Here is a 16,180-nt window from a genome sequence, read left to right on the forward strand (position 1 = left end):
TGCACATGCTCCCCACCCCTCCCACCCAAGTTAGCCACCCGGCTGGATGCGGTGCTGAAGCCAGCCCACCCAAGACCCAGGAAGACCTTGCAATAAGAATACGTGAGGTTTCTTAAGCTTGTAGCAACAAGGGAGCACACAGCCCAGGGAAACGCAGGGGTGCCTCGTGAGGGGGATCTGAATAAGCAGCCTGCAGGGTCTGGGCTTGTGCTGGAAGGACCCGAGGAGGGCTGGGGAAATGAGCCCAGGTCTGGCCCGAGTGCTGCCCAGAGATGACCTAGGAGGCTGGATGGTCACAGCAGGGCTGGCCTTGTCACTTCGAGGAGCTGCAAGTGCGCAGTAAGGCAGTGAGAGGAGGGAGCTTATCACTCAGGGGGGTGCGATGCGCCCGGTCACCGTCTAACTCCGAGCATGAGCTGGGTGGATGGTGTTTTGGAAACACCATCTCTTCATCAGTAACAGAATGTCATTACCCTGCACTGTCTCTCACTCTCTGTGCCCGCCCAGGGACTGTGACCCACAGAGGCTCAACACTGAGGCTCCCACCTGCCTTGTTCTGGCTCTTGGCCTTTGCTGGGTGGCTTCTAACAACCCTGCCGCTGAGCCTCAGTTACCCCACCTATAAGTGGGAATAATAGTCACCAGCCTCAGTCATCTGCAGGGAGGTCAGTAAATTTAAGTGTTGCCCAAGTGGCTAGTATGTAGTGGGAGCTCAGTGAACAGAGATGGGGGAGGGCTGGAGCCACAGGTCAGCGGCGTGACCTTCCACCCAAGCTGCTCCTGGATGCACTCTGTCCCAGGCTCTCCCAGCAGCAGGGGGGGCCCCCAGAGAGTGGGGCGCCCGGCAGTGAAGGGTAGGCAGCCAAGAGGGTGGACAGGGGAGGAGTTCTGACAGGAAAGAAGGATAAAAGGAGGGAAGAAATGAAATGCGGGAAGGAAAGAAAAAATGAAGGGGGGAGGGGAAGACAGAAAGACTCTGGGGAACAGAAGCAAATGACAGAGAGAGAACAGGGAAGCGGGGGCAGGAGGCCTGGGGGAGAAGTAGAGGCAGGGAGGTTGAGAGGGAGGACAGAAGGAGAGGGTCTCCCAGTGAGGACCACAGGCCAACCCTGCTCCCCACCCCCCTGCAGGTCTAGGGGGCAGAGGGGGGAATGCTTGGGGTGGGGGCGGGGCAGGCTGGCTTGCCACCTGCTGCCACAGTGGGATCCCACCAACCTGCCACTCCGTCCACTGGGAACAATGGGGAGCTGTCAGGAGCTGTGTCACCAGCTGCCTCCTCCACAGGAGGGGACAGCAATGTCTCCCGGCCCTGGGCCTCAGGGCCAGCTGCCAGCCCAGTGAAAGCCATGGGGTGCCCAACAGCTGGGGCTCCCTCTGCCATGGCTCCTCCCCTGCTGGCCCTCCTCTTCCCCTACTTCCTCCAGGCCACCGTCCACAGAGGTTCCCCTATATCTGGCTGCTATGTGCTCATCATGGTGGGGGCTGCCTGGGGGCAAAGGGCAGTGCGGAGAACACCAGGGTGTCAGGACACGTGGATTCCAGTCTCACCTGTGGCACTGTCGCAGAGCTGGCCTGCTGGCCCTCACTATCTATTCTCCCCTTCTTCCTGATGAGTGGCAGCCCGAACTGGGGCTGGGCACATAGCTGTCCCGTGGAAAGACTACATTTCCTGCCTCCTTTGCAGGTAGGTGTGGGCACATGACCGAGTTCTGGCCAATGCAATATAATCGCAACACCGAGGACATGTCTTTTTTGGGCAGGGTATGTTCTTTTTCAACTCTTGTGTTTCTCTGGAATGCAGACATGATCACTGCACCTGGGGCAGCCACCTTGGGTCATGAGGTAGAAGTTACGGTTGAAAATGGTAGAGCAAATTAGGAGCACCCTAGGTCCCTGATGATCGTGGAGCTGCTGTACCAGCCTAGAGTGCCTACCTCTCTGTTTACTGGAGAGAGAAATGAACTTTTTAAGCTATCGATTTGGGGGTTTTCTTGTCACTTGTAGAGGTATATAATCCTAACTGGTAGCATCTGTAACTTATAGTATGACCTTAGGTAAGTCATTTTCTGCCTCTGGGCTTCAGTTGATCCCCTGGAGCAATGAAAGTTTCCAACTTGTAAACTATCTCCAAGGACCTTTCTTGTTCTGAATTTTAAGGTCAGAACCTAGGGCAGAGGTTCATTACTAAGATTAAAGGCCCCCACCCCAACCTCCTGGGTGAACTGACTTTACAGCCTAACAACAGGCTCTGAAAAGTAGAAGTTTCCAAGAACTGAAGGACCGTCAAGACTGGGAGAAGGTAAATATATGTATGTGTCTCACCAGGGCCCAGGAGGTCCTACCTGTTCGGGTCCCTGCCCACCTCTCCCACCTCTTGCTGCCTACACGTGTCATACTGGCCTCCTTTTCAGGGCACCAAATTGGTACTCACCTCAGGACCTTTGCACTGGCTGTTCCCTCTGCCTAGAATGCTCTCCCCTCCAGATCCTCATTGAGGCCTCTGCTCATTGTTATCTCCTCAGAAGGGCCCACCCCAAATCTCTTATCTAAATAGATATCACCTTCCACTCCCTATCAAAATAAAGCTCAATGTTCTTTTCTGGCACTTACCGATAGCTACCATTTTCTTGATTATTTACCTCTTTTCTTCTGAATTCTCTGGTAAAATGTCATGTCCATGAGAGCAGGCACCTAGCATGTTGACTGACAGGTCACCAGGACTCAAAATAGCACCCCATACATAGTAAGTGCTCAATAAATACTTGATGAATAAATATCGATGAGGTTGGAAGGACAAGAAATGACAAGTGAATTAACTGACATTTATTGAGTGCCTACTATGTGCCAGCCACCATGCAGGATGCTTTATGTGGGTCCTGGCATTCATGCCTTCTTGACACTCTTAGGTGTTTCCCATCTGGAAGTGAGGTTCTTAGATCACAGGTGACTCAAACTGTGATCCCCGAGCTCTAAATTGTGAGACTGGATTTGACTCCTGGATGGAGTCCAGTGGGTTTTCATTATCCTGGTCAGGCCTGGCCACATGGAGATAAGAGGTATCCTCAGATGTCCTTAATGCCTCCTGTTCAGCCCATCCTCTCACCACACTTGCTAAGCAGCTCCCTGTTGCCTTCCAGGCAGCCACTTCACTGGCTTTGCTTTTCATCGTCTTTCCCATTATCTTCTCAGGAGAATGTGCTTGAAGGCTGTGAAATCACAGAGGCGCTGGGTGGCGTGAGCAGAGAGGCTCCTTCCCACTCTGAAATGTGAGGATCCTTTCCTTCAGGAGAAGAAAGAAGATGGTATGATTTCCAAGCACATCCTCTGCCAGGCCTGCTTCAGGAACTCCACTCCTGCCTGCGTGCCTCACACCATCTTCACACCAACCGTGGCAGGGAGGCAGCTGTGTAGCCTCGCAATGGCGGTCTCATCCCTCTGGGCCTCTGTCTTCTCATCTGGAACGTGGGGACAATGGCAATGCCACCCTTGCAGGGCGGTTGGGAGGTCAATGGGTTGAAGGTGGGGCCAGGGGATTTGGTTTCCTTCAGCTAAACCAAAGACATCTCCTTCAGCTAAATAGAAACACTCTGACCTCCATCCTGTGGGCAACCCCATATGTCTGCCTATAGCATCCTGGCATCATAACATATCAAAAGCTTGTGAATTTGAAGATTCCTGTCCATCCTGAGTTCTCTCCCTTCTTGACGATGTGACCTTAAGGCTAAGCCTCAGTTCCCTTGCACATCCACTGAAATTCTAAAATTTTGCTATCAAAGAAAAGTCACATTTCAGTCTCTTTTAATATGGGTCTCTGGGTGATGCATCCAAGTTTGGAGGTGCCTACAGCTGTGGGAGAGGATGGTGGGGAACATCATGACAGTTCTCCAAGGAATTTGGAAGGCAGGGGAAAGAGCCGCACAGGAAACATCACGTCATTGGCAAAGGTGCCAAGGAAATGTCAGAACAAAATGTGCTGGCTGAGATTTGGAGATGAACAATCCATTCCTGGCTGCCCTGAAGCAAATCCCAGCATCCATCTCAGGCAGAGGAATTAGTCACTTGTCAGTTCTCTTCAGCACCGCGGACAGCACCCCCAGAGTCACCTTTCAGGCCCCCCACCAGGGCCCTGGTGTACCAGGCTCAGTGACTGGCACCACTGCCAAAGTAAAGGACGGCCTTGCTTCCCTTATCCCCAAGAACTTACCATCTGGTTCAAGGGAGAAGAGTGACATGCAAGGGAAACTCACTCACACAGTGCTGGGTGTTCACTCGTGCTGTGGAAGGACCCTCCCAGCCAATGTGGGACTGGATTTCCATTCATGTGTTTGGCTGCTATTGAGCAGCCGCTGTGTGCCTGCTTCTGTACCAGACATCGTGGAGAAAAAATACAGATGAATGAAGACCGTGCCTGCCCTTGAAAAGCTTGCGGTTAGTGGAGGAGTCTAGAAACCAATAATTACGGGACAGATAGGCAAAATAGCTCCCCCTACTTGGGCACTTACTATGTGCCAAGCATGGCATGAGGAGTTGCACACAAGATGATGTAAGTGAGCTAGCTACTGCTTTTAGTTCTATTTTACAGCAGGGAAAACCAAGTCAGGTGACTTGCCCAGGGTCATGTGGTGATGGAAGAGCAGAGCTGGGACTTGACTGGGTGGTCAGACTCCAGAGTCTGTGACTGAAGCCACTACCGCAGTCCATGAGGCAATGGTGGGGAGGCATTTGGATAAACATAGAAGAGGCCAACGGAGAATGCCAGAGGAGAGGACACCTGGGCTGAATTTTCCCAGGTGAGGAAGTGGGGAAAGAGCAGAGAGAACAACTGGTGTGGAGCCAGAGGAACATAGCCCATTCCAGCACTTCCTTGTAGCTACAGCAAAGGGTATGAGGACAGAAGAGTGGTTAGAAGGGCTAGAGGGGTCCCCAAAGGTGAGCCCTTGAGAAATGTTGTACTAAGCTAGGGAGTTGGATTTCATTCTGAGAAAACAAAGGGTTTCAAGCCTTGAAGGAAGGTGTTCACGTTTGTCTTCTGGAAAGCGGGCAACAGTGAACTGAGGGGTGGACAGGACAGGGACCCTGGGTAGGTGGCATATCCAGCCAGGGGGCTGCTGAAGAACAGGTGAAGGAGAGCAGCTGGGGTGAGGCGATGGAGGGTGTGACCACAAGAGCCCTTGAGGAGGGCATGACCTTGTGGGTAGGACCAATGGCCCTGGCCACACACCTCCAGGGCTCATGCCAAGACCGAGAGAAAGGAAGCCACTGCCTGATTTAAAGCTTGTGCACTTTGCTCATGGGCCCCTATTGCTCAAGACCTAGTTAATTTTAGTTTACAAATACCTCTGACAGTGTTGAGGGTCTGATTCCCAAATGCACAACAGATTAGAGGCGGGAAGTTTTACAGGATATAAAACTGTAAGTAAGAACTGATAAGAGGTAGGCAAGCTGATAGCAGTGAGAGATGCTGGCTGATGTTAAGAGACCAAAACTTAAAAAAAAAAAAAAGCATAACAGGGGTGCCTGGGTGGCTCAGTTAGTTAAGTGGCACACTCTTGATTTCAGCTCAGGTCATGATTTCAGAGTCCTGGGATCAAGCCTTGTGATGGGCTCTGTGCTCAGCAGGGAGTCTGCTTGAGATTCACACTCCCCTCTCTGCCTCTGCCCCTCTGCCCGCCCCCTGCTTGTGCTCTCTCTCTCTCTAATAGATAAATCAATCTTTAAGGAAATAAATGAAAGCAGGGAATCCCTGGGTGGCTCAGCGGTTTAGCGCCTGCCTTTGGCCCAGGGCGTGATCCTGGAGACCCGGGATCGAGTCCCGCGTCGGGTCCCTGCATGGAGCCTGCTTCTCCCTCTGCCTGTGTCTCTGCTTCTCTCTCCCTCTCTGTATCTCTCATGAATAAATAAATAAATAAAATCTTTTTTAAAAAATAAAATAAATGAAAGCATAACAAAGTGGCATCAGTAGATTTCAAAAGCAGCAATACAACTTATATTAAAAGACACTGTTTAATAAAGTCGGGAATTAGGTCGTATTTTTTAAAAATATTTTCATCCTAAGGCTAAAATAGAATTTGAAAGTTTGAGTAATTAAAAGAGCAAACCCTCAGCTCTACAGGTTGGCTAACTGCCCCTCGGATCCGGGGAACGGAAACCTTTTTGTGCCTTGCGTTTTCAGGGCACCTTCCAGAGCCCTGTCCTGACCCTCAGCTCACCTGATCCTCACAGCTACTCCACGAGGAAGACAGCAGAGGGGCCATGCCCATGTCACAGGCGGAGAAGCTCACGCTCCTCTGTCCAGAGCTGCCCAAACCGTCCTTCATCCTCAGGGCCAGGCTGGAGCGCAGGTGTCCGGACTTGCCGCTGGAGCGCCGCGTCCCCGCCCTCTCCCGGGCCAGGCCACACCCCCCGCAGGTGCGCAACACCTGCTCTGCTGCTGATTGGCTGCTGAGACGGCACTGAGCAACGGCCCGCCCCTTTTTGCGTCTACGTGTGGTGACATCATAGGCTTATTTGCATAGCCATCAGCCAATCGTCAGCGTCCGGCGCTCCCGCAAGCGTCCCTCTCCCGGGCCTGAGCTGGCGACCGCGGGGCGGCCCAGCTGCCGTCTGCAGCGCAGGTTGTGCCCTGGGGCCTCGCGTGCGTTCTCCCACGGAGGTGCGCCACTGCCCGAGGTCCGAGCGGCTTTTATTCCCCTTCCTCAGATTAAGGAACTTCCGCAGCTTGGCTTCCCCCGCCTGTTGGTGAGCGTGGTCTGGCCAGGACGTCCGCCGCCTCCCTGATCCGCAGGGTTGACTGGCCGGTGAGGGGTGTCCCCTTCCCCCTCGCCGCTCCCCGTGTGTCCCTCCCCCGGAAGCTGCGCTCGGTCGAAAAGGGGGACCATACCTGAAAAGTGGAGGACCCTTCCGTCAAGGGTGTACAAGTAGCTGGGCTCCCCTGCTGGAACCTCCCAGGAAGCTCTCGGGGCCCATTTGTAGGGGGACGTAGGGTGGTCACACTGCCAAGACTCCAGACACGGCCAGATGAGGCCCCAGATGAGGCCCCACGTAGCAGTCTGCCTTCTGGAAGGAAGGAGGGAAGGGAGGAGGGAAGGAAGGAAGGAAGGAAGGAAGGAAGGAAGGAAGGAAGGAGGGAGGGAGGGAGGGAGGGAGGGAGGAAGGAAGGGAGGAAGGGGGAGGGAGGAAGGAAGGAAGGGAGGGAGGAAGGAAGGAAGGAAGGAAGGAAGGAAGGGGGAGGGAGGAAGGAAGGGAGGAAGGAAGGGAGGAAGGAAGGAAGAGGGAGGGAGGGAGGAAGGAAGGAAGGAAGGGGGAGGGAGGAAGGAAGGAAGGGAGGAAGGAAGGAAGAGGGAGGGAGGAAGGAAGGAAGGAGGAGGGAGGGAGGAAGGAAGGAAGGAAGGAAGGGGGAGGGAGGAAGGAAGGAAGGAAGGAAGGAAGGAAGGAAGGGGAAGGGAGGGAGGGAGGGAGGAAGGGGAAGAAAGGAGGGGGGAGGGAGGGAAAGGAGAGAGGGAAGGAGCTTCGGAAGTCTAAGGATTTGGCCAAGGTCACTCAGATAAGTGGTAGAGAAGGAATTTGAATCCAAGAGTGTCTGACTCAAATACTAGGCTCTTAACAGCCCTGGTGTCTTCCAACAGGGGTACAAGGAAGCCCCAAGGACTTCAGCCTGAGGAGGCAGCTTCCTCGGACCTCTTTCCCCACTGCCCGCACAGACGCACAGACGTGCAGACTCGATAGCTAAGAGGAGCCCCCTCCCCTTCCCACCGCATCTTCAGGTGCATCTTTGTCAGAGGAGGGGCCTGGCAAGGAACTTCAGCCAGGCAAGGCAAGTGGCCAGGCCCTTAGACCCTGGTGGGGCCTTCTGGGGAGCCCTGAGCTGAGGGCTCAAGTGGGTGCTGGGCCTCGGTCTGGAGCACCAAGGTACCGTGTGACCTGGGCCGTGTGTGATTCAGGAGCTCTGAAGGCTCTTCCTGGCCTGCTGGCTGCAAGGCTGACTTTCGGGGGGCTGGAGATGCGCGCACTGGCTGGACACGGGTAAGGGAAGACGCCAGACCAGCCTCCCAGCCCTCCCCCTTGCCTGCATAAGGAGAAGCACCCCCGCTGCCCCCCCCCCCCCCAAGAGAGGTAGAAGACCACTAACAGCCTCGGGCCCAGTCCCTCTCCCTGAATCATCACACACACGGGGACAGCTCTGCAGTCAGGGAAGCCTTCTGGTGGCAGGGGCGGGCAGGGGGCGGTGTTGGTGGCAATGAACTTCTCGAGCTGGCTGGCTGAATGGGCAGGCTGGACGGGAGAGTGTGGACGGGAGAGTGTGCCGGGGAAGGGAGAGTAAATGCAGAGGCAGAGGTGGGACCAACTTTACCTCACTGGTAGAGAACACCACCCACTGCGACAGGGCAGGTGGATGACTCAGAGAGCCAGTGACGCAGGGTCCCACTAGAACCTGGGTTTCTTTGCTCCCAGCCCCGCGTTCATCTCAGACTGAGCCCCAGCCTGCATCTCCACCCTTTTGTCTGTCCGGGTGCCAATGGGCTGGGGCCAGAGTGGGGGTCCCCTCAGCCATCTCTGCTGGCCAGGGCTCAGCATCATCACCAGCAACTTCCCCCTGCCTCGGATGGAAAGCCCAGACCTGCCTCCCAACCAGGCCTCAGCCTCCGTCAGGGTCCCTAGAGGCCTGCCTCAAGTCTCCACTCAGTCCTTTGGTTCCATCTGGTGGTAAATTTATCAAATGACAGTAGGTGGCCCTTAAGGAGAGGCTGTGGGGCCAAGTGATGGAGGAGAAGTTGGAGGCGGAGGGACAGGTGGAAAGTGAGAGGGGGGTGGAGGACGAAGAAGAAATCACTGCCTTACAGCTTCCGGGGACCACTGTGACCTTGGGTGAGAGACAGGCCACTCTTGGTCCTGCCCATCAGCAGCTGTGCACAGCCCCTCCCGGTGCCCCTACTCCTGTGTGAAATGAGCGGACATAACCCCAACTTTATAGGGTCACCTTTGCTTTCATTTGTTTATTTTTTAGTCATCGCTACACTCAGCACGGGACTCGAACTCACGACCCCCCTGAGCTGGCCAGGTGCCCCCGCGGGGTTACGTTTGTTGAGGTAGTGGCGGAGGGGCTCGAGGGGGCCTTCAGGGTGCTGGCAGTGGTCTCCATCGCAGTGCCGGCTACACAGGTGTAAATCGTCTCTGAGATGCACACTTCAGGCCTGTGCACTTTAAATGTTATAAACATGTGTCCATAAAATGTGAACAGGGGCACCTGGGTGGCTCAGTCAGTTAAACCTCTGCCTTTGGCTCAGGTCATGATCCCAGGGTCCTGGGATCGAGCCCCACATCAGGCTCCCTGCTCAGCGGGGAGGCTCTTTCTCCCTCTCCCACTGCCTCTCCCCCCCCACTTGTGCTCTCTGTCTCTCTAATAAAGAAATGAAATCTTAAAAAATTAAAGCATGAATAATAACGCTACCGACCTTGCAGGGCTTTTGTGAGGACTCAGTGAGACCCCGTAACTCAGGGGCTTAGCTGGGAGCCTGGCACACGGTAAGGATGCTGTGAGGGTGACCACGATCACCGCCATCACCAAGCACTTTCAGAGACATCTTTGCTTCCAGCTTTACAATTCTGTAAATTGACCTACATTTCACAGCTGAGGAATTGAAGCTTGGTGAAACGTGCTCCAGATTGTCTGATTCTGTGTCCTAGAATCTTTCTCCTGGGCCTTGCCCTCAAGCCATCATGAGCCATCTGGGCAGCTCCAGGGGGCACCGCGCCAGGCAAAACACCCGGTCCAGGTGTTGGCTGCGGGCTCCCAGGAGACCTGGATCATTTGGGTCACAAAGCACCAAAAGGGCCCCTCTCAAGCAGAGCGAGTGGGAAAGGGCCAGGCAGCCCATTGAGCAGAGGCTGACGAGGGCAGCATGGGAGTGTGGGCTGGGGGAGAAGCAGGGCAGATGGGGCTCTGCTGGGTGACCAGAGACCACTCGTTTCCCATGGGGGCATCGGTTTCCTCATCCGCACAATGGGGGTGAGGATAATGGGGGTGAGGATACATGCCCTTCCTGCTGCTCCGGGTTGCCATGACAGCCAAGTGACATGTGGGGGTGAAGATACTCCCGCCCTCCCACTGAGCTGGCAGGTGGGCAAGCACTGGGGACACTGTGGTTTGAATGCTGCAGACCCTAACCCGGCCCCCACCCTAGCCCTCAGCCCCGGGGTGAGCTGTGGCATGAACACAGCCCAGGGAAGAAACGAGAACAGAGGTCCAGGAGTGTAGGGTCCTAGGGCCAGACCAGGGACCTGCTGCAGGTGAAATGGGAAGATGTGGCCAAAGACACCGGAGAGCGGGGCATCCTGGAACACACGACAGCCCTTTGGTTGGCTCAGATCAGCACCCACAGCCGTGGCCCCCACAGCCGTGGCTGACCCCATGCCCCCCTACCCCCAGCCATAGTGACCCTGGGGCTCGGTGGAGGAAACCGGTTCCCAGGGTAGGTCCCTCTAGGTGGCCCTGGTCCGCCATCTAGTGGCCACAGTGAGCATTGCCAGGGCAAGGTAGCGACGTCTGGTCCCGCCTCTCCCTGCTTTTCCCCTCCTGCAGGGGAGCTCCAGCCTCTGCGCCAATCTCCCCTTGAAGCGAAGGGCGGTGGGAGCTCCTCGCTGTCCCCAGAGACCCTCTGCTCTGGTGGTCAGCGCCTCCGAGCTCCCTACAAAGTGCCTGTTGCCAGGGTCCAGTGCTACCGAGTGAACTGAACAGAGGTCTCTCCTGGGGGCAGGGTTCGGCATCTCTGAGACCTTGAGGTCAGGTTGGCTCAGGACAGAACATTCTAACAGAATTTCCTCTGGGCAGCCCAGATATTACTCCACGAACTCACAGATGTACAAGAAATCATCCATTTCAAGTCTTCCAAATTTTCTTCTGAGTTCCTCCTCTTCTTGGTCTTAACACATGAGTAAATGTTCCCCAGCTGGGATGACACAGAACAGAGGTTTCTGTAGCCCCAAGGATGGAGGAAGGGCCTCTGGAGGTCATCAAGGCCCAAGAGCACCTGGTCCATGGAGGCAGGGGTCTCTGCTCAGGTTGGCAGCTCCAGCTGCGGCCCAGCCTCCCTTGGCATGCTGTGAAGCCATTCCCCCTTGGAGGCCTTGGCAACACTTTGGGTGCCCTAATGTGCCAGGATTGCCTTCCAGCTACTCTCTAGTCCTGCAGCCTCTGACTCTTTATTTATTTATTTTAGATTTTTTTTTTTTTTAAATTCGTGAAAGACACACAGAGAGAGGCAGAGACAGAGGCAGAGTGAGAAGCAGGCTCCCTGCAGGAAGCCCGACAAAGGACTCAATTCTGGGACTCCAGGATGATGCCCTGGGCCAAAGGCAGGCACTCAACTGCTGAGCCACCCAGGTGTCCCGCCTCTGACCCTTTAGCAGGCAGGGGCAACTTTGTCTATGTTGCTCTGTCACTATCCACTTGCTCCAGTTTGTATTGCTGTGTTTCTTAACCAAACCCAACCTGGGGATGCCTGGGTGGCTCAGTGGTTTAGCCCCTGCCTTCAGCCCAGGGTGTGATGCTGGAGTCCTGGGATCGAGTCCCACATCGGGCTCCCTGCATGGAACCTGCTTCCCCCTCTGCCTGTGTCTCTGCCTCTGTGTGTCTCTCATGAATAAATAAATAAAATCTTAAAAAAAAAAAAACTTTTTGCATCAGACAGCCACTTAATTTACCCTCATGATTCTAGGGGTTAGAAATTCGGAGAGGTCACAGCCTATCTCCGCTCCCTAATGCCTGGGGCCTTGGCCGGGAGGGGCTGGGAGAGATCTGATGGCAGAGCCAGGGCTCATCAGAGGTAGCTTCTTCACTCAGGGATCTTGTGGTCAACGTCGTATATGGGCTAGAGCACTGTGGTGTCCTCTCTGTGAGGTCTCTGTGTGTGTGTTAGTTGCCCACCCCCCCCCCCATGGCAAGGTGGCCGGATTCCAAGACTTTGTCCAGAGACAGCGAAGCAGGATCAATAGCCCCCAAGGTCACACAGCATCTTCTACTGTATTCTCCTGGGTGAGGTGGTCACGAAGTTCCATGCAGGTTGAAGGGAGGGGCCCAGGCCCTACCCCTTGATGGTGGCAGTGTCGGGGTCATACCATAGGAAGAACATGGGATGGGAAGGCATCTTTGGGAAGTCTGTCTGCCACACCATGCACCCAGGTGGGTTGCTTGCAGAGAAGAATAGGCAGCCTGCTTTCCAGCGTGCAATCCTACACTCGAGAAGCAAGGCAGCTGGGAGCTGGGCACCTGCTGGGCTTGCAGAAGGGAAAAACCCGCAGTAAGAGATGGAAAAGTGAGCTCCGAGTGGAAAGCTTTACTGCAAGGAGGGAAGCCTCTCCAGAGCAGAGTCCAAGTTCTGGGAATGAGTTTCCAGGGAGGAGAAATGAAGCAGGATGGTTAAAGCCAAAAGACAGAGCTGTTTCTGTCCTAGAGCAGGAGGGAACAGCCCCTGAGGGTGGCTGATGGGCTGGCTGGGCTAAGCTGGCTGAAGGTCATTCCATGAGGGCGCCCGCCTGGGGCTCGGGGACCCAGGAGCCTCGGTGGAGCGTGTGATGTACAGACATCAACACCGGGTTTGAATTGTGGCGCTCGGTCAGCTCTGCCCCAGAGTCGCCAGGCAACCCCGGCTTTGCGTGGACCCAGACGAGTATGTTGAGGAATGATGGAACTCAAAGTCCAGGCATGCAGAGGTGGCTAGGCTCAAGGTCATGGGGTCACACACCCCTGGTCTGCACCAGCTGTGTGACCTTGGACAGATGACAGCTCCACACCCCACTTTCTCACCTGCAAAGTGGGGGTAATTATAATGCGCAGCGTCGTGTGTTCTAGCCTATTGTGGTACAAGGTCTGAATCAGGTGAGGCGAAACGAGGACAGACACCACGACCCTTGAAAGCCCCTTAATTCTGCCCCCGCCCCCCCCCCCCCCAGCGTGTACCCGCGTGTACACACGGTTTTGTGTGTACAACCACGTGGAGCGATTCTAATGAAAACCCAACTTGGAGAACCGATGAACTAGAACGAAGAGGGGCAAAGAGGTGGCCGGGAGCAGATGGCTGGCCTCTCCCGCCATCTGCCCATGAGAGAATGGCCAAGCCCTAGCGGAGTGGGGCACAGGGAGGAGGGTGAATGGGATTCTACTTGGCACCTTTGCCACCTGGCTTCTCCCTCTTCTGTTTTCATATTAACCCTCTGAGGTGGATATGTTAGATCTGCGTGCTCTCCGGAACATTAAACCAGATGACACGCGTGGGGGCTCTCAGAGCAGTTGCTGGCCCATAACAGGGGCCGGACTTGAGTCTTCATCTTTCTCTCTTGGACCCATGTTACAGGCCCGTTTTCAGCCAGGACAGCTGTCCCTGTTGTTAAGACATCAAAACACGTCCATGCCAGTTGGGAAATAATTGCTGTCCCATTCCTCCTGCGTGCAGCCCCATGTCCCAGTTTCCCAGGCCTCACCTGGGACTCCCAAATCTCCCCATGATCCAGAACCTTGAGGGGCGACCCTGGTCCCACGGGGTCCCCAAAACCTTGTCCAGGCACTAGGCTGAGGTCTGTTCCAAAGAGTTGGTTCCATGAGCTTCTGGGGTTAAATATTTCAGGGAACGCCCTACCTATGTGCCCACCGCTCAGTGAAAAGCTGCAAGAAGGAGCTGGCACCTGTTTCCTGCCCTTCTCAGTTGGCATGTCCTGCCGGGGCCTGCAGATCCCTCGCTTGGCCCGGGTTCTGACTCCTGCCCTTGGGTCTGGGTTCTAGAGCCTGTGATGTCCTCCAGATGGGTTTGCACACCCGGGGAACTGGGCAGGAGGCTGAGCTGATGCCGGCAGGGGCACAGAGCTGTGCATAGCCAGGGCCCAGCAGGAGCAGTAGTCTCTCAAGCGACCCATCTCCCCTCTGCCCTGCCCTGCAGCTATGGGGAGATCCAGGCCCAGGCCCCAGACCGTGGGTCCCAGGGCCTCTCTTCCAGCACTTTCTTAACTCCCCCCTGAAATGTTAATGCAAGAATGAGAAGGTTTACCTGGCAGGCCTGGCAACCAGCCCAAGGAACCTGACACAACTGTGACATCTCTTTGAAGTCTTGGGTTTTGACTCAAAATTACATACAGATTCTGCACTCTGCTCCATGATGTTTCCTTTTTTGTTTTATCTAAAAATAGTGCTTTAAATTACTTCCACTGAAGTAAAGCAGTTCTCCGGGAAGGTGCCAGGCTCATCCTGTGACTTCGTTGACACCCCAGGCTCACTGTCACAGACTTCGGGGCACTCGGGGCTACAAATCTGAAACTGTCAGCCCCAGCCTTCAAGTGGGCTGGCTCTCTGACTCTTCATCTCTGACCTGTGCAGAGACACCCTCTGTGAGCCACCTGTAATTTCAATCCCCTCTGAAACTAGCTAACCCCGACCAGTGCCCTAGGGCCATCAGGAGAGACGAGCTCTTTCTGCAGTGGGCAGAATGTGGCCTTGGCAGTGCCTGGGACCATCGTTCCATTCCCTCTCTGCCCGGCAGTGAAATCAGGTGGGCCAAGGGCCAAGGAAAGGGGAGACCCAGCAAGCACCAGCTTCCTGATGGCACTGTTCGTTCTCTGGGAGCCAGCTGCATTCTGCTCTCCCAGGGGAGATGCCCATCAAGTCCTCTGGTTCTACCTAAGCTGCTAAGAGCTGAGCTTTAGCACTTGCAGCTGAAAGAGTCCTGATTCACCAACTTTCCTAGAGGGGGGCCTCTCAGGGGATTTGCTCTTTCTCCCCAAATACTTGGAGGCCATCATGGGGTGGAGAAAGCCTAGACCAGAACCAAGAGTGAGATCTAGGGGGTAGAATGGGCCAAATGAAGGATGGGAGAAAGAAATACTTTGAGTCAGATCCTTCCAGAAAGAGCAGGGCCTGCTTCATCAGATAGTGAGCTTCCTATCACTGGGGGCATGTAGACAGAAGCTGAGGGCCTCCAGGCAGGGAAGGGGTAGAGGGAGGGATGGGCTCTTAGTCCATGAGGTTGCTTCCATTCTTGAATCTCTGAGTCCAGGATATATGTATTTTTTAAGATTTTATTGATTTATTCATGAGAGACAGGGAGAGAGAGAGAGAGAGAGAGAGGCAGAGACACAAGCAGAGGGAGAAGCAGGCTCCCTGAGGGGTGCCTGATGCAGGACTTGATCCTGGGACTCCAGGATCACACCCTGAGCCAAAGGCGGATGTTCAACCACTGAGCCACCCAGGCATCCCTGAGTCCATGATGTTCTAGGCCCTGGCAAAGGGTGTGACCTTTTCGCTCCAGTGAGGATGCCTGCCTCAAGTGACCATTCGTGTCTCAGCTGGAAGCACCATGTGGTCGGCAGGTGGGCACATGGACCGTGTGAGATCTGTTCTCCATAGAGGTGAGGTAGCTGCTGTCCCCGCATCGGGATTCTAGCAAATAGGAAGACTCAGTGGCCCGTGCCTGCAGTTCTCGGCTGCTGCGGTGGTTTAGGCCCGGTGTGTGCAAGCATCCCCGCACCAGCAGTGCATACCAACTTGGCAATGCTAAGCTTAGCCTAAAGAATCTCTCATCCGTGTCCCTGGTGGGACAACTTCTCCCCCAGGACAGATGAGACAAGAGCCAAAGAGTGGACCAGGTGTGGTGGCTAGAAAAGTGTGCTTATGGAGGCCTGACTTCCCTGGATCCTACTCCAGCCCTGACTGAAATCACTGGAAAAGGTACCGGCGTTGGGGTGGGGCAGGAAGTGTGGATTGCTGGCGAGTTAGAATAAGGTCAAGAAGCAAGTGCAGACCCTGGACTTTGGGGAATTTCGAAACACATCATAGATGAGGCCAGGTTGGAGAAAGAGTCTGAAAGAGACACACAGCCCTACAGATGCAAACATCTGGTGGGCTGGTAGGGCCAAAGGGCTCTTCCTCAAATGTGGGCACCAGCACCCAAACGGAGGACAGGCTGCTCTGGCCGCCCTGGCACGAGGACCTAAACCACACACCCTGAGGACCAAGGTCCCCATCAGAGTGCCCCCTCACCTCCATCGGTGGCGTGCACGTGCGCGCGCGCGCGCGCACACACACACACGCACCCCAGGCTTCCTAACCAGCGCCTCTAAGCCAGCGGGGCGCCCTCCCACGGGGCTTACTTCGGGCTTCCAGCAGAGGGCAGTAAAGTGCTCCCAGAAGAGGTTCTTC

General features: G+C 55.1%; 2 long non-coding RNA genes across 2 annotated transcripts; one reads left to right on the forward strand and one right to left on the reverse strand.

The window, feature by feature from the left end:
* Window positions 1-2,808: 2,808 nt before the first annotated feature.
* On the reverse strand, window positions 2,809-6,571 carry LOC140599045 (uncharacterized). The gene is made up of 2 exons (XR_012001700.1): window positions 6,210-6,571; window positions 2,809-3,280 (listed from the first exon to the last, which is right to left on the reverse strand). It is a non-coding gene; the product is annotated as an uncharacterized lncRNA (long non-coding RNA).
* Window positions 3,274-9,424, forward strand: LOC140599046 (uncharacterized). The gene is made up of 2 exons (XR_012001701.1): window positions 3,274-6,797; window positions 7,626-9,424. It is a non-coding gene; the product is annotated as an uncharacterized lncRNA (long non-coding RNA).
* Window positions 9,425-16,180: the final 6,756 nt, after the last annotated feature.

This window comes from Vulpes vulpes, chromosome 5 (genome assembly GCF_048418805.1).
Source record: "Vulpes vulpes isolate BD-2025 chromosome 5, VulVul3, whole genome shotgun sequence".
Taxonomy (NCBI): domain Eukaryota; kingdom Metazoa; phylum Chordata; class Mammalia; order Carnivora; family Canidae; genus Vulpes; species Vulpes vulpes.